Genomic DNA, 22,879 nt, shown 5'->3' on the forward strand with positions numbered 1-22,879 from the left:
ACCACTTATCAATTATGTCGGGGAATCCACACTTCTTGGAGAAGAGAACCGCTCATCGACCCTGTGGGGAATTCCAAAATGCGAAACAAACTATCTTATTTGAAGAAGATTGTCGAGCGTCGCTCTGCAGGAGATTCTCAGTTGGGGAATTCCAAAAGTGAACAAACTATCTCTTTGAGGGAGACTACCATTTGTTGACTTGCTTGGGGAATTTGGGTGTATGAACCTTCTTTATAAAGAAGAAAAACCCTTTCACAACTTTGCAGGGGAATCTTGAGTATATGCTTTAATGACTCGGGCATTCACATGATCAAAGCCTGACTCGACTATGCAGTTATAATGTATGCATGAATATTATGACAAATATAAAATGTAAAGTGAAAGTGAATAGAATTGTCGCGGATGTAAAATCCTATGATACGACTTGAATCTTGTTGATCAGAAGATGTCCTCTTCTTGTAGTTCGAACTCTGTCGGGAATACCTGGTTATCAGTTGTCCGCTGTCTGAAGTGAGTAATATGAATTGAAGTGAAGATCCGTCATCGGGAGATGTTCGCAAAGCGACCTCATGGGGAAATCTTGGTTCCCGGAGTCTCAACCGTTCTCGGAGCAACTGTTTGCATTCTTCCTATTGTTTGTAAACCTTAGAAAGAAAATTTCACCTCTATTTTTTGCAAGTAAATTCATTTTATTTTATGAAAACATTTGTTTCAAGAAAATGACTGTTTAAACTTAAAATGCATTTCAAGAAACTGAATAAGACTCGATTTGCAAAGAAAGCACAAGGCTCAAATTATTATATATGGAATGGTAATCAGCCAAATGCTTGATTCCATGGAGTATTTACAAAGTTGGAAATTGGTAATTTTCGGGAAAAGGGCTACGATGAAACGTGACGACCGTTATCTTTCCCTTCCACTCCGAGTTGCACTGTATTCGTGCTTCGTAGAAGATGACCTACTGCTGATGAATACTCCACTATGGATTTTTGAATGATCAAGTTTGTCCTGAACACAGTTACTTGCCATACATCCCTAACTTTTGCGTAAACTACCCCTTTCGGGTTTTAAGTCTACCGGGATTGATTATTTATTTTTTATGTCTCTAACTTTTGCCTGAATCGCCCTTTCGGGTTTTCGATTCACCGAGATGCTCTTTTTTGCCTAAGTCGCTCTTTGCGAGTTTTCAACTTAGCGAGCTGTTCTTTTGATTATTTAGGCGAAGTATTTCTTGACTGCGTCGACGTTCACAGGACGGGTGAATTCTTCTCCATCCATAGTCGTGAGTATTAAGGCTCCTCCTGAGAAAGCTCTCTTGACCACGTAGGGGCCGTCATAATTGGGAGTCCATTTCGCTCTTGAATCTGTGAGAAAAGATTGAATCTTTTTGAGTACAAGGTCGCCTTCTTTGATTGTGCGAGGTTGAACCTTTTTGTCGAAAGCTTTCTTCATTCTTTGTTGATATAGCTGACCGTGGCATAAAGCTGTCATGCGCTTTTCTTCGATTAAGTTCAATTCATCGAATCTGCTTTGACACCACTCGGCTTCTGTTAATTTTGCTTCCATCAAGACTCTCATCGATGGAATCTCAACCTCTATAGGTAGGACTGCCTCCATGTGTCATACCCCAAATTTGTCCCACCCCTTATTTCTAACTGGCTTAAGCTTTTGCATTTCATTTGCACACCTCCATTAGGTCATCTAACACATAATTCATCATTAAATCAATAAATGTAGCATCGGGATCAAGGGTGTTGAAGAGCTAGGATTTCACTGTAACTCTGAGATTTTCGTCTTCATTCAAGGCGTTCCTGTCATGTGTTCACCAAGGCAAGATATTTTTTAGGGTTGAATGGAAGTTAATATGGATTGAATTTAATGATTGAAGTGAAGAGTTTTAGCGCAAGATTGATTTAGTTTGATCACATGGATCCTTTGTTTGGAATTATCTAAGGAAAACTATCTAATGTCATGAATGCGAAGGGGTTCGAGCGTTTGAAGTTGGTTCATTCGGTTCTTGCAATTTGAAGTAACTAAGCATACAAGTCAAGGCTATTCAATACATACCAACCTCACGCTATCATTCTCAATATTCATTCAATCATGATCCATTCAAAATTCTAAATCTAGAGTTTCTATTCAACTAAAACTCAAGAGACACAAAAAGATATACATCCATCACATTCCATCAAAGTCCACTTCTTATTACAAAATCCAAATACAGTTACATCCTTATGCCATTCAAAGTCCATACAACATAAATCCAAGCTATCCATTACAAAAAAAATCTACATCACTTACAAATTCAAACCCAAAGATTACATTCAATATTACAAAAAAGGGGATCTATTCATGTTTCAATCTTCGGGCCTCTTGCATCTTTAGGTAGAACCATCACCAAGCAGCAAGCTGAACCGAATTCCTACACACACAAACCATGAAAAATCTTGTTGCCTAATACACTTCAAGACACCCGAAACCTTGAAAACTTGACCCTGCAGCAACACCTGTATAAGGCAAAGTAAACATCACCACACAGTCATAAACTAGCCAAGTCATAACTAACTACCATACCATCTAACTATCAGTAACCAATTCAGCTCTATACTAAAAGAAAAAGAAATAAACGCCACACATCTAGCTCACCATTTGAAAATACCGAGCTCGGAATTCTATATACTTCATTTCAGCTCACGGAAGACATACGGTTTCGGTTCATAAGTTTGTCCCAAGTCAGCCCTGCATCAACAAGAAGAAACCAACAGAAAAACTCAGAGTCAGCCACACTAAACAACTTAATTGTTTTCAGTTGCAGCTTCACTACTGTTGAGAGAAAATTCAAATATAGTTTCCAACTGTCAAAAACAGAAATAACAACCAAACCGCTCCTGAACCCCACACAGAAAAGAAACCGCGACTTCAGCTTGAACCACCTTGATCCCGATTCACCAAAATCAGCCCTGGACATAACAACCTATCAGTTCTTTGCCATTCAGCAGCCATAACACTCATCCATAGACTTGAAAACCTGCAGCAAATTCACATCAAAACAGCCCTGCACATAAACCAAAAACCAGAAAGAAAACCATACAAAGTCAGGCCCGATTTCAGTTTTAACATAGCTAACCTTCAGCTTTTGAATTCAACTCATAACTGTCCTAACAGATTCCAAAACTAACCTCCAACTTCTCCTAGCAGAATATAACCGGCCCCTAACTGTAACTAACACCTAACCTCCATAACTGAATTGCAACTAACTCCTAACTGACTCAATCCAAGCCCTTCAATCTTTAACAAACTCCCTTCCAATCTAGTGGCTCACACTTCATCCCCTCAGCCTATATAAACAATCTTTCCCTCCATTTTTCAGATTCCACACTCATTCTCCATCTTCACAATTCAACACACGCCCATTCCTCACCATTTCATCACCACCATTTTCTCACCTCTAACCTATCATCATCTTCGTTCTTTCTCAACCAGATTCATCTTCTTCATCTTCCTCTCAATTCTCCATCATCAATTCACTTTCTCCACTCTCATTCTCACTGCAAATTCTTCACTCACATATCATCATTCTCTCCGTTTTTTCTCACCTTCGTCTTCTCCACACCACAACTCAATCCATGAAAAGAGATAGAAGAAGGAGAGAAGAGGAATCGTATAACAGAAAAAGGCAACAAGAAAACTCACCATAACAGAATTCTTGAGCTCCTCCACAACCTTCAATTTCTCTCGATTCATCTTCTTCAGGCATTCTTCATCTTCATCAATCAGTTTCAACATCAACACTCTGCCAATCTTGGATCTCCATGATCTTCACTGCACGGTACCTTCATCTTCAACCTGCTTCAAGCAACGACTTCGCCTCCATCCACGCTCCTTCAGTCTTCAGCTTCATCAGTATTCAATCATCCAATCTCCAATTTCTGTTCAACAACAACTTCGTTCATCGATTCCAAGCAATCTCCAAGAGCAGCTTCGTCGGATTCAACTTCAACGCAACAATCATCATCCTCGCGCTTCATTCAACAATATCACGCAAATGCAACAGTTTGAAAAAACGCCAAGCTCAAAGAAAATGAAGAAGAAGAGCGAGACGCATCAGAGAGAGATTTGAGAGCGAAAGAGATGGAGAGTGATCATGCTCCGGCCGTGGCAAGGCGTTCGACGGAGGTCGCAAGAGCTTAGGCCGCCGCGCCGTTTTGAATTCGCGAGAGAAGAAGAACAAGTCAGGTCACAAAAATCTTAACCTAATCCTCTTTCTCTTCTATTTTTCATTATTTGTTGTAACTCACTTTTTTTATTACAAAACCTATAATAAAATCTGAACTATAGAATTTGGATCATGATTGGGCTTCTCCACCGAAATTCAGTGTTCTCACCCCACGGAAGCCCATCACAACCCCCATTTTTTATATCCATGAAGAAACTGAACAAAAAACATGCTGCTGAGCCATAACCGTTGGGCCTATGCGCCCAGACTGCTTTTCACACCATCATTTCTGATTTTTACACCTCCCTGTTTCACTTAATTGATAGATTTTAAGTGTTACTTAGTTTCTTTTTACTATACTTTTTAGATAACCAAAAAACAATAGTTAGAATCATAATTTTTGTTAGATTTTAGGGAGTAAAAATGACATATAAAAATCAATTCTCTTTGTTAGTTTTTGATAAAAGAATAAATAGTAATCAATAAAACTTGTTAGATTTTTAGGTAATTGTTGACATTAATTTTCCCACAAAACTCATAAAAAATTAGTAGAATTTTTTAGGTTGATTTTGACATTTAAATTCCTTCAAAAAACCATATAAAAAATAGTAGTATTTTTTTAGCTTAATTTTGTATTAATGTTTGAATTGCTCCTTTTATTTTTTGTATCATTTTCAAGCTTTTGGTATGATTTTGTTATGTGATTTTGGTCATATTTTGGCCTATTTTGTTAATACAATTTTAATGCTCTTTTTAGATTTAGTTACCATAACATTAGACTTAGAATAGAATAACTTTAGATTTAGACTTAGATCATAACAATCATTAGATTAGAGAATAGGCTAATCCCCCCCTTTTCATTCTTTTTCTTTTCAACACTAAAACATCTAAAAATATTCAAATAAAATCCCCTTTAAAACATACAAAGAAAATACTTAAAACACTAATAATCAAAGTGAAAATTCTTAAAAAGGGAATGGAAGCTTGAACATCCCTTGCTTAAGGGAATGTTCGAGTGCTTGGATCTCCCTTGCTTAAGGGTACCATTCAGGCGTAAGTTCCCAACTTCTAAAAAACACCAACCAAAGAGTAACTCGAGTTTCCCTTGCTTAAGGGATTTCCTCGAAACGCTCAAAATCACTCTCTCACCTCCTTTCTTAAGGGCATTGTTATCTCCGCTCTATTGCATCCTAGGTCGATCCCTTATGCAAGAGCGCGAGCATTAACTCCGCCCAACTAAAAAACACAAAACAAACAGAAAATCGTGAGCCGAACTACGGTGCTATGATTCCTGAAAAGGATACGTAGGCATCAAGTCGCGGGGCTTGAACGAGCACAATTGTAAATAATTCCTTCTTTTCCCCGTATTTCCTTTGCATTCATTCGCATGTAGGCATAGACATAGTACACACCCTTTAGATAGAAACAAACATAGGTGGATACCATCGAGTACGATGGGCGTGAGGGGTGCTAATACCTTCCCCTCGCGTAACCGACTCCCGTACCTTGATTCTCTGGTCGCAAGACCCTGTTCCTTCCTTTGTTAGGTTTCCTGGTATTCCTTTCCCTTATGGGATAAATATATTGGTGGCGACTCTGTTCATTTTTCGCGAGCGTGCGACAGCTGGCGACTTTGCTGGGGACGTTAGACCTATTGCGGGTCCGTACCTAAGCAAGTCGATCCTAGCCTTTGTTTGTTTCTTTTTTGGGTGTTTCTTTGTTCTGTTTATATGTTTGCATCATTTGTATATATGCTTGCATATCATGTTTATTTCCTGCTTGCATATCATGTTTACTTTCCGCATGCATCTGGACTATATTATGGGTCCCCGTGGGGACCACATATTTTTCTGCTTTGTTTTGCAGGTGGGGGTTTTTGTGAGGTAAAAGGCCCACTACCCAGGCCAGTGACACATAGGATTAGCGTGGATGCTCATGTTGACTCCCGTAGCGCTTGCTATGATCGAGTTTGACATGGGGTACCACAACTGGGCGAGGTTCTTTCATGGAACACTGTGTCTGGCACGCTTGTTGCCTCAAACACTTTGTACCCCATGGGAACTGTAGACCCTAGTGACCATTAGGGACCACTTGTCCGTGTCTAGACTTCATACCCGTGAGATTGGGGTGGGACAGGAAACCTTGGCTCCTACATACCATTGCTTCTTCATATTTGAGGTCGGACCTTTATTTGGTCCGTTCTCGTGGTGTTTGAGATTCTGGTATTCAAGAAGGCGTCGAACCTTTGATCCTGTGACATTTGGCCTGTACAGAGGTTTCATATCAGTTATTCAGAGGATTGTGCGGTGGTTACTAAGATTATGTGGACCTTGATCCCATGCTTTTGCATTGCATAACATCATCGCTTTATCCACTTCATTTATGAGGGATCCTAAAGTCTATTTCCAAAAAAAAATATACAAAAAGAGAGAGAAAAAGAAAAAAGGAAATAGAAAAGCAAAAAAAGGAAAAGAAAAGATATTATATACAAAAAAGGCTTGGATTCCAAAAGAAAAAAGAAAAAGGAAAGTGCGAAAGGACTTTAGGATCCCTTGGAAATGAAACATGCATTCATACTATCATGCATTTCATGGTTCTATCAGCAACTTGTGGGGGCCTTTTCTACTCAAATTCTGATTTCAGCAACACAATTGACTTCTCACCGTTACGTGCTCAAATGTTGATATTGGAACAACTCTGTGGATTTTAAATGAGATGAGAACAGAAATGGAGACTGACATGAATCAGTGTATGGAGGTTATTCAAGCCTTTTCTCTTTTACAAGAAGAATTGAGACATGTTCCTCAGAGGCCTATGAGAAGGTCTTATGTATCAGAATGTTTGAAATGATGTTGAGATTCCTATTCTTGGTGAGGAGAATTCACATCATTGAAGTCTTCAAGTTTCCAAGTATTGAATTTGACAAAAGGTTTCACCTCTTGGAGAAAAGATTGAAATCCATAAAAAAGTCGTGACTCCACTGATTCAGATGTTGTTGGTTTGTGCCTAATTCCTGATATCAAGAAATGCAAGGATCATCCACTCTCACTCCTAATACTGGACATGCAAGCCGAAGTAATAATCATCTCTTGCACATATGTGGAAATTGCTTGGGGCTCCCGCACGAGGGATAAGCAAGACGCACTCTTATCTTGAGCATTGCATCATTCGCATTGCTCGAATCCCTAAAGCATTACAAATTCCTGGATGACTTTGTCAAAATCTCTTTCCATGTGGTAATCAAGAGTGTTCTTCACAATGCTTCTCATTCTCAAGGTTCTACTTCATATATCAGTTGCCTTTTCTCAAGATCTCCTTCTCAGTGGCCTTGCTAGTTAACAGAGACGAGAAGAATATGAGAAACAAATTGATGTGATTCTATTGCCTTGTGCCCATTTGCTTCCTTGTTTGTTGGAATCACAATTGGTCAAGATTCTAGTATTGGGTCTTCTTCACCACAAGTATCTCTCTTGAGTTTGATGATCATACAAGATTCTTTCCATTTAGGATGGCGATTACTACTCTAGCAACTATGCTTAGGGCTCCCGCACGAGGGATAAGCAAGACGTACTCTTATCTTGAGCATTGCATCACTCGCATTTCTCGAATCCCTAAAGCAAGGCAAAAGTTTACAACTCATGGCTGACTTCGTTGGAGTTCTCTTTTGAAGTAATCTGAAGTATTTGGAAGGAACTGCAGAAAGTATTCAAGCTCAATAAGTCCAGACGGAGCCAAGTCTCCTCAACAATGGCATTCATTTAGTTTCTTCACTGCATTCTCATTTGTAACGTTTCATAGATTGTTTAAGCATTGCTAGCATGTAAAAACTTGTTAATTTCTGAATGAAAATCAAAATACATTGTTTATGTTTGTCTTGAAGAAACCCATTCGTTTTCACTCATAAAATGTTTTTGGCATTACGATACCAACTTTATTAATTGCTCGCTGAGGCAAAAAGCTGAGGGAGAATGATGAAAAATAAAAATGCAAAATCTCTGATCATGTGTTTTTGAATAAAAAACCCTACTGAGGATGTACAGGCATTGTTTCAAATCCCCAAACACTGGAGATATAAGGGAGATAGACCCTCGTTAACCCCTTTGAGCCTTGAAGTAGGATTTTCTTTTCTAATCATAAAAACCCTCATTTTGACCTTGGGGAAGGGTAGTGTTCATTTAACTTGATTGAGTGTTCAAAACTCACCAAAAAGGTATGCATCTAAGGATACAACAATGGTTATCCTTCCAAAGGTTGAGGAATGTCAAAACCGCAATGATTATCCTAATTCCATCAAGAGATCAAGAGATGACGATACCACAATGGTAATCCTTCATCAAATCAAAGGTGTGAGGCGGTCGCAATCACCTCCAACGAATCAAAGACTATGCGAGGTCACACGACTTGTTCAAAAAAAAGAGAGCAAAAAAAAATGGTGAAAAAATAATGAAAATAAAAAAAAGATGAAAAGAAAATGGCAAAAGAAAAAAAGATGATGAGATTGCCAAGCAAGAACAAAGTCGTGTGACAATGAATCAGAAGAATAAAAGGTGAGCGACCACCATGTCCAAAGAACCTCATTGATTCCTCAACCATTTCAAAATTCCTTGTGAGGGATGAACACTCGTGTCGAGTTAACTGAACATAGGAATGGAGAACATCACGAAGGGGGTGGGTACAAATAATTTTGAGCCTAAAAATCCTTTGTTTTCTGAAAACCGTGAACCCGCCCAAGTTACAACCCTTAAAAGTCCTAATTGAAGTAGGGTTTATTTTGAAAGCGCACTCCGTTGAGATAGCGTTTAACTGACTCCCAATGAAACGTGATACACATTTATGTTGGTATCGTATGTTTGCTTTATCTTCCATATGCAAAAATCGAGGTTGTGTCAACTAGTGATTCAGTCACAAAAGGTCGCAACCTCATTTCACAAAAAGAGTTTTACAACTTCAAGACTAACATAGGCTTTGCATTAGAATTATCATTCTTAGAATTAACATTCTTTTGCATTCAAATATGTGCTTAACATCAAGGAAATTACCATGGTGAGAATCAGTGAATAACTTGACTATGTCAAAGTACGAGAGACTTGAGAACTCTGAGGAGTAAAAGCCAATCATTTCAAATGTTGACCATCAAGGGGCAGGTTCTCTAAAAAACTCCGTTGGGCATGAACAGTTAATGCTTCCTTTGATTACCCTGAGGGGAAGAGTTTGAAGACTCTGTTGAGCATGGTAAAGTTTGTTTCCATGTTTGTTTGACTTCAAAACAAAGAAAGCCTGAGGATTCTAGCAAGATGTACCTAATCAGGGGCAATTGAATCGAGGTTTGACCTCTCAAATTCAACATATCTGGCAATTGAATCGAGGTCTCTCCCCAAGCATAGGAGTTTATTTCTCCTGAGAGTTTGTTCCATTCCTCAAGCATAGGAGTTTATTTCTCCTAGGAGTTGATCTACTTCCCTAACCAAGGCTCCTTACCTGGATCTCTCATCCCCAACATGGTGAATCGAGGGAATCTCCTCAAGTTGAAAATCCTCCAAGCAGTGGCACATGGTGAGAAGTCAGAAGTTATTCTACACTCTACAAGCCAACAACAAGAAGGGGCATCTTACAAGTCAAAGTCCAAATCTCTATTGGCATCTCTACATGGTCCTTAACACTAAGGGGATTCTCCCTGGTGTTTACCTCACTAATGCCTTTATTTGGCATCCTGCATATAGTGTTCACTGCATATAACATTGCATCCTCAAAAGCGTAGCATATCCGTCAAAGCGGATCATTACGCCATAGAAAAATTCAAACATGCATACAAAGCATAAGCCAGATAATACAAATCAGCACTCAGTCAAGACGACGATACTTCCCCACATAAAAGTTGTCCTTACAAACTCCGATTGATATCTGCTACTACATTACAAATCTCCTTATGCCACGGTGCCGATACCTGGTATCCTTAATCCCCAAAAGAAGTCTCATTTTCTCTCTCCAATATGGATCGGATACAATGTCTTTCTTCGTCAGAATCGTTGTCTCCGAGGTTATTTCCCGTATGTTGCGTGCAGATTAGAGCGCGAATGAGGGTGGGCATTCAACCCATCTCATTTTTCAATCGTTTGAATAATCTTACTTGGTGTGTGGCAGTTCGAACGATTGCCGCTCTTGAAGAGTTACTCCCCGCCTTTGGCCTGAGGGATTAATGTAATTCTTATGCTTCGTAAGCATCGATATTCCCGTAATCCCCAGTGGTTACTATCGCCTTCTTGTCGAGTCTAGTCGTCTCTAGTCTTGTCGTGGTTATTTCCCGTGTGCTGCGTGCAATTTAGAGTGCGAATGAGGGTGAGCAGTCAACCCATCTCATTTTTCAATCGTTTGAATAAACCATACTTGGTGTGTGGCAATTCGAACGATTGCCACTCTTGAAGGATTATGCCCCGCCTTTTGGCCTGAGGGATTAATGTAATTCTTATGCTTCGCAAGCATCGATATCCCGTGATTCTTCAGTATGTACTATTCCTTTGGGCCGTGTCTAGTCGTCACTAGTCTCCATGGTCCCTTCCCCTCGTACGGGGAAACTTTTTAGATCCAACCCCCGTGTTGTGTATCCTTTGCCGTCCGTCTTGGCAAACCATTTCAAAACTAATTCCCAATCCCCAACCTCAGTGTTGATATTAATTCTTTCTTCCCTTGACCTCAGTGTCGATACCTTTCTTTTCCAACCTCAGTGTTGATGTCTATCCTTTTCTTGTCCAACATCAGTGTTGATGCCTATCATTCCTTCGCCGACCTCTGTGTCGATGCCAATCGTCATTCACAACCTCAGTGTTGATGTTTATCTTTTCTCGTCACAACCTCAGTGTTGATGTCCTCGACCTCAGTGTCGACGCCTTTCCTTTCACAACCTCAGTGTTGATGTCCCCCAACCTCAGTGTTGATGTCCTCGACCTCAGTGTCGACGCCTTTCCTTTCACAACCTCAGTGTTGATGTCCCCCAACCTCAGTGTGATATGCTCCAACCTCAGCGTTAATGTCCTCCAACCCCAGTGTTGATGTTTATCCTTTCTTTCAATTCTTGTGGATCGTAGGTCCGTTGACCTTATCCTCATCTTTTTCATTTCTTGTGGATCGTAGGACCGTTGACCTTATCCTCATCCTTTTCAATTCTTATGGATCGTAGGTCCGTTGACCTTATCCTCATCTTTTTCATTCTTGTGGATCGTAGGTCCGTTGACCTTATCCTCATCTTTTTCATTTCTTGTGGATCGTAGGTCCGTTGACCTTATCTTCATCTTTTTCATTTCTTGTGGATCGTAGGTTCGTTGACCTTATCCCCATCTTTTTCATTTCTTGTGGATCGTAGGTCCGTTGACCTTATCCTCATCTTTTTCATTTCTTCTGGATCGTAGGTCCGTTGACCTTATCCTCATCATTTTCATTCTTGTGGATCGTAGGTCCGTTGACCTTATCCTCATCTTTTTCATTTCTTGTGGATCGTAGGTCCGTTGACCTTATCCCCATCTTTTTCATTTCTTGTGGATCGTAGGTCCGTTGACCTTATTTTCATCTTTTTCAATTCTTTTGGGTCGTAGGTCCGTTGACCTTACCCTAGTTTCGAGTCACGGATCGTAGGTCCTACCTTTCCATCAAACCCGTATTTTACAACCACAGTTTCATACAACAATCATTTCCATTGAGAACCTTGTATTGGCACCTTGGCTACGTTACAAGCTACCCCATTTCAACCCCTTACTATAAATATCTCCATCAGAAAAACAAAATTTCTCTTTCCCCAGCAGATATCAAAACAAAAATAAAAAATGAGGATAACATTTACACCATCTTCTCTTTAGGACAAATTTCTGGTACTTTGATATTTAATCTTCTTCTACCTCGAATGTTCGAAAGGCTAATGCCAATCTCACCTTCAGGTTTAAGATGATTAAATAGGGGCAGCTGTCATACCCCAAATTTGTCCCACCCCTTATTTCTAACTGGCTTAAGCTTTTGCATTTCATTTGCACACCTCCATTAGGTCATCTAACACATAATGCATCATTAAATCAATAAATGTAGCATCGGGATCAAGGGTGTTGAAGAGCTAGGATTTCACTGTAACTCTGAGATTTTCGTCTTCATTCAAGGCGTTCCTGTCATGTGTTCACCAAGGCAAGATATTTTTTAGGGTTGAATGGAAGTTAATATGGATTGAATTTAATGATTGAAGTGAAGAGTTTTAGCGCAAGATTGATTTAGTTTGATCACATGGGTCCTTTGTTTGGAATTATCTAAGGAAAACTATCTAATGTCATGAACGGGAAGGGGTTCGAGCGTTCGAAGTTGGTTCATTTGGTTCTTGCAATTTGAAGTAACTAAGCATACAAGTCAAGGCTATTCAATACATACCAACCTCACGCTATCATTCTCAATATTCATTCAATCATGATCCATTCAAAATTCTAAATCTAGAGTTTCTATTCAACTAAAACTCAAGAGACACAAAAAGATATACATCCATCACATTCCATCAAAGTCCACTTCTTATTACAAAGTCCATACAACATAAATCCAAGCTATCCATTACAAAAAAAATCTACATCACTTACAAATTCAAACCCAAAGATTACATTCAATATTACAAAAAAGGGGATCTATTCATGTTTCAATCTTCGGGCCTCTTGCGTCTTTAGGTAGAACCATCACCAAGCAGCAAGCTGAACCGAATTCCTACACACACAAACCATGAAAAATCTTGTTGCCTAATGTTAGAACAAGATTTGTTCTGATCAATTATCTTAGTTTTGATGATAACAATAATATGAATTTTGCTTAAGATTATATGGTACTCTAATCCAATGCAATTTCCCTTTCAGGAAATATATATAAAGAGTACGCATAATTCAGCGCTCAGAAGTTGTGTCTCAAATGGTTCAGCATGCAACATCAGAACATGGTCTGGCAAGACATCAGAAGATGGTCGAAGCAGAATCAGAACATGGGTCTATGGAGGCATCAGAAGAACATGAGATCAGAAGCACTGAAGATCAGAAGATGGTATCACGCAACAGAAGCACTTCAAGATCAGAAGATCAGAAGATGCTATGCACCAAGCTGTTTTGACTCTGATGATATTCAAACGTCGTATTCACAAACATCAGATCAGAAGGAAGTACAGGTGGCAGACTACGCTGACTGACAAAAGGAACGTTAAAGCTACTAAAGGCAACGTCAGTAGACACAGCGTGAACAAGGCTCGAGGTAGTTGACAAAAGCGTATAACATTAAATGCAATGCTGTACGGAACACGCAAAGCATTAAATGCACTCAACGGTCATCTTCTCAACGCCTATAAATATGAAGTTCTGATGAGAAGCAAGGTTACCAATTCTTACCAATTCTTAACAACTCTGAACGAAAATAAACTTGCTGAAACGCTATTCAATCAAAGCTCAGAATCTTCATCAACTCACTACATTGCTGTTGTAATATCTTAGTGAGATTAAGCTTAAACGATAAGAGAAATATCACAGTTGTGATTATAGCTTTTAAGAAGCATTTGTAAACTCTTGAATAGATTACATTAAGTTGTAAGGAACTAGAGTGATCGTGTGATCAGTATACTCTAGGAAGTCTTAGCAGTTGGCTGAGCAGTTTGTAACTAGAGTGATCAGGTTGATCAGTAGACTCTAGAAAAGTCTTAGAAGTTGTCTAAGCAGTGTTCCTGGAGTGATCAAGTTGTGATCTGTAGACTCTGGAAGACTTAGTCGTGGACTAAGTGGAAAACCATTGTAATCCGTGCGATTAGTGGATTAAATCCTCAGGTTGAGGTAAATCATCTCTGCGGGGGTGGACTGGAGTAGCTTCGTTAACAGCGAACCAGGATAAAAATAATTGTGCAATTTATTTTTATCGTCCAAGATTTAAAGTCACACTTATTCAATCCCCCCCCTTTCTAAGTGTTTTTCTATCCTTCAATTGGCATCAGAGCGCCGGTTCTAAGGTGCAAGCACTTAACCGTGTTTAGAAAAGATTCAGGAAGAGAAAAACGCTTCAGTAAAAGATGGTTGATGAAAGTGAAAAGTCTACACCTACACCTGCATCTACATCTGGCTCTGCTGAGCAATACAACGGTAACAATGGTTATACTAGACCGCCGGTATTTGATGGTGAAAACTTTGAATACTGGAAAGATAAACTGGAAAGTTACTTTCTGGGTCTAGATGGTGATCTATGGGATCTTCTGATGGATGGTTACAAACATCCAGTAAATGCCAGTGGCGTAAAGCTGTCAAGGCAAGAAATGAATGATGATCAGAAGAAGCTTTTCAGGAATCATCATAAATGTAGAACTATTTTGCTGAATGCTATCTCTCATGCTGAGTATGAGAAGATATCTAACAGGGAAACGGCCTATGACATATATGAGTCCTTGAAAATGACTCATGAAGGAAATGCTCAAGTCAAGGAGACTAAAGCTCTAGCTTTAATCCAGAAGTATGAAGCCTTCAAGATGGAGGATGATGAAGACATTGAAAAGATGTTTTCAAGATTTCAAACTCTTACTGCTGGATTGAGAGTTCTTGACAAGGGATACACCAAGGCTGATCACGTAAAGAAGATCATCAGAAGCTTACCCAGAAGATGGGGTCCTATGGTGACTGCATTCAAGATTGCAAAGAATCTGAATGAAGTTTCTCTGGAAGAACTTATCAGCGTCTTGAGAAGTCATGAAATAGAGCTGGACGCAAATGAGCCTCAAAAGAAAGGTAAGTCTATTGCATTAAAATCCAATATCAAGAAATGCACTAACGCTTTTCAGGCTAGAGAAGAAGATCCTGAAGAATCAGAATCTGAAGAAGAAGATGAACTGTCCCTGATCTCCAGAAGGCTAAATCAACTCTGGAAGACCAAGCAAAGGAAGTTCAGAGGCTTCAGAAGTTCAAGGAAATTTGAATGTGGAGAATCTTCTGATGAAAGAAGATTTGACAAGAAGAAGGTCATGTGCTATGAATGCAATGAGCCTGGACACTACAAGAATGAATGTCCAAATCTTCAGAAGGAAAGTCCCAAGAAAAAGTTTCATAAGAAGAAAGGTCTTATGGCAACCTGGGATGAGTCAGAAGATGATTCAGAAGATGAGCAGGCCAACTGTGCGCTGATGGCGACAGAAGATGACGAATCAGAATCTACATCAGAATCAGATTCTGAAGAGGTATTTTCTGAACTTACTAGAGATGAGTTAGTTTCCGGTCTAACTGAACTTCTGGAACTCAAGTCTCAGATTAGTCTCAAATACAAAAAGCTGAAAAAGCTATTTGAATTTGAAACAAAGAAGCTTGAGTTGGAAAATTCTGAATTAAAAGAAAAACTTTTAAAATTATCCAATAATGTTGGATCTCCTTCTGATTCAGAAAAATCCACTCCTAGTCTAAACCATATTCTGAAAGAATATGATTTAAGTTTCAGGAAGTTCTTATCTAGAAGTATTGGCAGAAGTCAGCTAGCTTCTATGATATATGCTGTGTCTGGAAACAAAAGAGTCGGCATTGGTTTTAAGGGTGAAACCCCATACAAACTTGAACCTGTTGATGAAATGAAAATTACATACAAGCCATTGTATGATCAGTTCAAGTATGGCCACTCCCATGATATTAGGCACACTTCACATGCTCAAAGTTTTCACATAACACACACCAAAAAGCATGTGACACAACCTAGGAAATATCATGAAACTCACATTAAAAATTATCATGCTGTTCCTCCTATTGCTTATAATGTCAAACCCAAGTTCAATCAGAACTTGAGAAAATCTAACAAGAAAGGACCCAAGAAAATGTGGGTACCTAAGGATAAGATTATTCCTATTGCAGATATCCTTGGCTGCAAGAAGGACAAAGCACAACATGTCATGGTACCTGGACTCTGGATGCTCACGACACATGACAGGAAGAAGGTCTATGTTCCAAGACCTGGTGCTTAAGTCTGGAGGAGAAGTCAAGTTTGGAGGAGATCAGAAGGGCAAGATAATTGGCTCTGGAACTATAAAGTCTGGTAACTCTCCTTCCATTTCTAATGTACTTCTTGTAGAAGGATTAACTCATAACCTCTTATCTATCAGTCAATTAAGTGACAATGGTTATGATATAATCTTCAATCAAAAGTCTTGCAAGGCTGTAAATCAGAAGGATGGCTCAATCCTATTTACAGGCAAGAGGAAGAACAACATTTATAAGACAGATCTGCAAGATCTTATGAGTCAGAAGGTGACTTGTCTTATGTCTGTTTCTGAAGAGCAGTGGGTCTGGCACAGAAGATTAGGTCATGCTAGTTTGAGAAAGATTTCTCAGATTAACAAACTGAATCTGGTCAGAGGACTCCCTAATCTGAAATTCAAATCAGATGCTCTTTGTGAAGCATGTCAGAAGGGCAAGTTCTCCAAACCTGCATTCAAGTCTAAGAATGTTGTTTCTACCTCAAGGCCATTAGAACTCTTGCACATTGATCTGTTTGGCCCAGTCAAAACAGCATCTGTCAGAGGGAAGAAATATGGATTAGTCATCGTAGATGATTATAGTCGCTGGACATGGGTAAAATTCTTAAAACACAAGGATGAGACTCATTCAGTGTTCTTTGATTTCTGCATTCAGATTCAATCTGAAAAAGAGTGTAAAATCATAAAGGTCAGAAGTGATCATGGTGGTGAATTTGAGAACAGATCCTTTGAAGAGTTCTTCAAAGAAAATGGTATTGCCCATGATTTCTCTTGTCCTAGAACTCCACAGCAAAATGGGGTTGTAGAACGAAAGAATAGGACTCTGCAAGAAATGGCCAGAACCATGATCAATGAAACCAATATGGCTAAGCATTTCTGGGCAGAAGCAATAAACACTGCATGCTATATTCAGAATAGAATCTCTATCAGACCTATTCTAAATAAGACTCCCTATGAATTGTGGAAGAATAAAAGGCCCAACATTTCATATTTCCATCCTTTTGGATGTGTATGTTTTATTCTGAACACTAAAGATCATCTTGGTAAGTTTGATTCCAAAGCTCAAAAGTGTTTCCTTCTTGGATATTCTGAACGCTCAAAAGGCTACAGAGTATACAATACTGAAACACTGGTTGTAGAAGAATCAATCAATATCAGGTTTGATGATAAGCTTGGTTCTGAAAAACCAAAGCAGTTTGATAATTTTGCAGATTGTGATATTGATATATCAGAAGTTGTTGAGCCAAGAAGCAACGCATCAGAAGCAGAGCTTCTCAGAAGCAAAGAATCTGAAGATCAAGTATCAGCTTCTCTGGAGGATCTAAGTATTTCTGAAGAACCATCTGTCAGAAGATCATCCAGACTCATCTCTGGTCATTCAGAAGATGTCATTCTTGGAAAGAAGGATGATCCAATCAGAACAAGAGCATTCCTTAAGAACAATGCAGACTGTCAATTAGGTCTTGTATCTTTGATCGAGCCAACTTCTGTTGATCATGCTCTAGAAGATCCAGACTGGATAATTGCTATGCAAGAAGAACTGAATCAGTTTACAAGGAATGATGTTTGGGATCTTGTTCCTAGACCAGATGGATTCAATATAATTGGTACAAAATGGGTCTTCAGAAACAAGCTCAGTGAGAAAGGTGAAGTGGTAAGAAACAAAGCCAGACTGGTGGCTCAGGGTTATAGTCAGCAAGAAGGGATTGATTATACAGAAACCTTTGCACCAGTGGCCAGGTTAGAATCTATTCGTCTATTAATTTCTTTTGCCACTCAACATAACATCACTCTCTATCAAATGGATGTTAAGAGTGCCTTCTTAAATGGTTATATAGATGAAGAAGTTTATGTCCATCAACCTCCTGGTTTTGAAGACTCTATGTCTCCTAATCATGTTTTTAAACTAAAGAAATCATTGTATGGATTGAAACAGGCTCCCAGAGCTTGGTATGAACGCTTAAGTTCTTTTCTTCTGGATAATGGTTTCACTAGAGGAAAAGTGGACACTACTCTCTTTTGTAAAACCTTTAAAAGGGATATTTTAATTTGTCAAATATATGTAGATGATATTATTTTTGGAACATCTAATGCTACACTTGGAAAGGAGTTTGCTGAGTCTATGCAGGCTGAGTTTGAAATGAGCATGATGGGAGAACTCAAGTATTTCCTTGGAATACAAATAAATCAAACATCAGAAGGAACGTATGTTCACCAAACCAAGTATGTGAAGGAACTTCTGAAGAAGTTTAATCTTCTGGACTGCAAAGAAGCCAAAACTCCTATGCATCCAACATGCATCCTAGGTAAGGATGAGGTAAGTAAGAAGGTAGATCAGAAGTTATACAGAGGTATGATTGGATCTCTTCTATATCTGACTGCTTCTAGACCTGACATTCTGTTCAGTGTTTGTTTGTGTGCTAGATTCCAATCAGATCCTAGAGAATCTCATTTAACTGCTGTTAAGAGAATTCTAAGGTATCTGAAAGGTACTACTAATGTTGGCTTAGTTTACAGAAAATCTAAAGAATACAACTTAGTAGGATTCTGCGATGCTGATTATGCTGGAGACAGAATTGAAAGAAAAAGTACTTCAGGAAGTTGCCAATTTCTTGGAAGTCATTTGATCTCCTGGTACAGCAAGAAGCAAGCAACTATTGCTCTATCAACAACAGAAGCAGAATATGTCGCTGCTGCTGGCTGTAGTACACAGATGCTCTGGATGAAGAGTCAGTTGGAAGATTATCAGATATTTGAGAGTAACATTCCTATATTCTGTGATAATACTTCTGCTATATGTTTATCTAAGAATCCTATTCTTCATTCAAAAGCTAAACATATTGAGATTAAACATCATTTCATAAGGGACTATGTTCAGAAGGGTGTTATTTCTTTAAACTTTGTGGATACAGACCATCAATGGGCTGATATCTTTACAAAACCCCTGGCTGAAGATAGGTTTAAGTTCATTCTGAAGAACATCAGTATGGATTTATGCCCAGAATGAGAAGATGAGAAGTTCTTATGTATGAGTATCTTCTGAAATGAAAATGGATTATTTTTTTTATCAGAAGTTCTGATTGAAATCTTTTAGAAATTATGATTCGGTTATTACTAACGTTTCATTGTCTAAGTTGATTCAGAACCTCTGTTAAAGCAAAACAGCTGTTACGTTTTATCTCGGGATGGTAAACCTGTCGTTACTATTCGTGGATAAACGTGCGTGCAATTGAAGGGACGCCGACCATAGGTAACTGTGCTAGTCACCTCATTTGTCTTTATTATCTCTCCTCTTTTCATGCAACATTAGCTCTCTGTCTGTGAACTTTCCCTCACTTCCTCCTTGGTTCTGGGATCTCTCCTACAGTGGAGGTTTCAGTCTGGAAGACAAGAAGTCCTCCGGGATTCTTGATGGGTTGACACAGAGCGTGTCTAGCTAGGGTTCTGTTTTCAATTTTTGTAGTAATTTCCTCTTTGGAAATTCTACTTTGTATTTGCTAGGAATGTTTCTCATCTTGTTAAACATAGGAACCTTTTGTAATACCTTTTTGATTATCAATGAAAAGTTTCTTTGCTTTTACATTCCAGTGATTTTATTTGTCGTTTTATGCATCTGAATCTTTTTGAAATATTTCTTTTTGATGTTATGACAAAAAGGGGGAGAAGATAAATGATAAATGATTTGATTAAATCTATCAGTTGCTGGGTAAAGAGGCTCCCACACATTCACTAACAAGAACTGCAAGTTCTATATGGTTTAAGTGTTTTGCAGGTACAGAGAAGTGAAGTGAATCTTCAGGGGCAAACACCAGAAGCAAAACCATAAGAAGCGTTATTCTGTAAAAGGAATAAGCTCTTGGAAACTGAAGCAAGCTGAGTGCTGTCAAGCTTCAGAGATCAGAAGCAAGAAAGAAGAATGAATCAGAAGCACTGATAATAGAATTTGAATATCATTGTCTATCCTGTTCTGACAAAATTCTATTTGCTCTGATACATATAATGTTATAGCTCTGATACATTATTTGCTCTGATACATTATTTCAGCCTATATGGCTCTGATACATATAATGTGTTCAAACATACATTTTATGTTCTAACTCGTTCATGCTGACTTTTGTCGTTTAGTTTTTGTTCTGTAACATTTCAGGATGTAGAGATGCTCTGATGATGCTCTGGTACATTCAACAATGTTCTGATACAAATCTAGCATGAAGTGATGTTGGTAGACATTCAAAGTTCTGAAGCTATCCGAGGGAAGCAGAAATCAGAAGATATGAATGTTCTAAAAGATCCAGAAAACTCAAGTTCTGAAGCTGTCCTGAATGGAAGCAGAAATCAGAAGCTGTGAATATTCTGAAGATCAAAGAAATTCAAGTTCTGAAGCTGTCCTGAATGGAAGCAGAAGTCAGAAGCTGTGAATGTTCTGAAGATCAAAGAAATTCAAGTTCTGAAGCTGTCCACGATGGAAGCAGGAATCAGAAGCTGTGAGTGTTCTAAGGATCTAAAGAAATTCAAGTTCTGAAGCTGTCCAATGGAAGCAGAAGTCAGAAGCTATGAATTCTCTGAAGGCAGAAGCTTATATGATCGTCTCTACCTAAATAATCAGGGAAGTCTTTTATCAAAGTTCTTCGAGTATTTATTTCAGGGGGAGATTATTTATCTCAGGGGGAGATTGTTAATCTCAGGGGGAGACATATTCATATGCTTATGCTATAGCTGTGTAATTTGTCTTTTGCCGTCTACTCTTTCTGATCACAAATTCATATCATTTATATATGTTTTTGTCATCATCAAAAAGGGGGAGATTGTTAGAACAAGATTTGTTCTGATCAATTATCTTAGTTTTGATGATAACAATAATATGAATTTTGCTTAAGATTATATGGTACTCTAATCCAATGCAATTTCCCTTTCAGGAAATATATATAAAGAGTACGCATAATTCAGCGCTCAGAAGTTGTGTCTCAAATGGTTCAGCATGCAACATCAGAACATGGTCTGGCAAGACATCAGAAGATGGTCGAAGCAGAATCAGAACATGGGTCTATGGAGGCATCAGAAGAACATGAGATCAGAAGCACTGAAGATCAGAAGATGGTATCACGCAACAGAAGCACTTCAAGATCAGAAGATCAGAAGATGCTATGCACCAAGCTGTTTTGACTCTGATGATATTCAAACGTCGTATTCACAAACATCAGATCAGAAGGAAGTACAGGTGGCAGACTACGCTGACTGACAAAAGGAACGTTAAAGCTACTAAAGGCAACGTCAGTAGACACAGCGTGAACAAGGCTCGAGGTAGTTGACAAAAGCGTATAACATTAAATGCAATGCTGTACGGAACACGCAAAGCATTAAATGCACTCAACGGTCATCTTCTCAACGCCTATAAATATGAAGTTCTGATGAGAAGCAAGGTTACCAATTCTTACCAATTCTTAACAACTCTGAACGAAAATAAACTTGCTGAAACGCTATTCAATCAAAGCTCAGAATCTTCATCAACTCACTACATTGCTGTTGTAATATCTTAGTGAGATTAAGCTTAAACGATAAGAGAAATATCACAGTTGTGATTATAGCTTTTAAGAAGCATTTGTAAACTCTTGAATAGATTACATTAAGTTGTAAGGAACTAGAGTGATCGTGTGATCAGTATACTCTAGGAAGTCTTAGCAGTTGGCTGAGCAGTTTGTAACTAGAGTGATCAGGTTGATCAGTAGACTCTAGAAAAGTCTTAGAAGTTGTCTAAGCAGTGTTCCTGGAGTGATCAAGTTGTGATCTGTAGACTCTGGAAGACTTAGTCGTGGACTAAGTGGAAAACCATTGTAATCCGTGCGATTAGTGGATTAAATCCTCAGGTTGAGGTAAATCATCTCTGCGGGGGTGGACTGGAGTAGCTTCGTTAACAGCGAACCAGGATAAAAATAATTGTGCAATTTATTTTTATCGTCCAAGATTTAAAGTCACACTTATTCAATCCCCCCCCTTTCTAAGTGTTTTTCTATCCTTCACCTAATACACTTCAAGACACCCTAAACCTTGAAAACTTGACCCTGCAGCAACACCTGTATAAGGCAAAGTAAACATCACCACACAGTCATAAACTAGCCAAGTCATAACTAACTACCATACCATCTAACTATCAGTAACCAATTGAGCTCTATACTAAAAGAAAAAGAAATAAACGCCACACATCTAGCTCACCATTTGAAAATACCGAGCTCGGAATTCTATATACTTCATTTCAGCTCACGGAAGACATACGGTTTCGGTTCATAAGTTTGTCCCAAGTCAGCCCTGCATCAACAAGAAGAAACCAACAGAAAAACTCAGAGTCAGCCACACTAAACAACTTAATTGTTTTCAGTTGCAGCTTCACTACTGTTGAGAGAAAATTCAAATATAGTTTCCAACTGTCAAAAACAGAAATAACAACCAAACCGCTCCTGAACCCCACCCAGAAAAGAAACCGCGACTTCAGCTTGAACCACCTCGATCCCGATTCACCAAAATCAGCCCTGGACATAACAACCTATCAGTTCTTTGCCATTCAGCAGCCATAACAGTCGATGATGATGAATAGCAAGGGTTATACATCTCTTTTGGCTGAGAGAGGTACTCAAAATCACTGTTCCATCCAGTTGGAACAATATCTTTAAGAGAGATTCTTG

Source organism: Vicia villosa, linkage group LG7 (assembly GCF_029867415.1).
Source record: "Vicia villosa cultivar HV-30 ecotype Madison, WI linkage group LG7, Vvil1.0, whole genome shotgun sequence".
Classification (NCBI taxonomy): domain Eukaryota; kingdom Viridiplantae; phylum Streptophyta; class Magnoliopsida; order Fabales; family Fabaceae; genus Vicia; species Vicia villosa.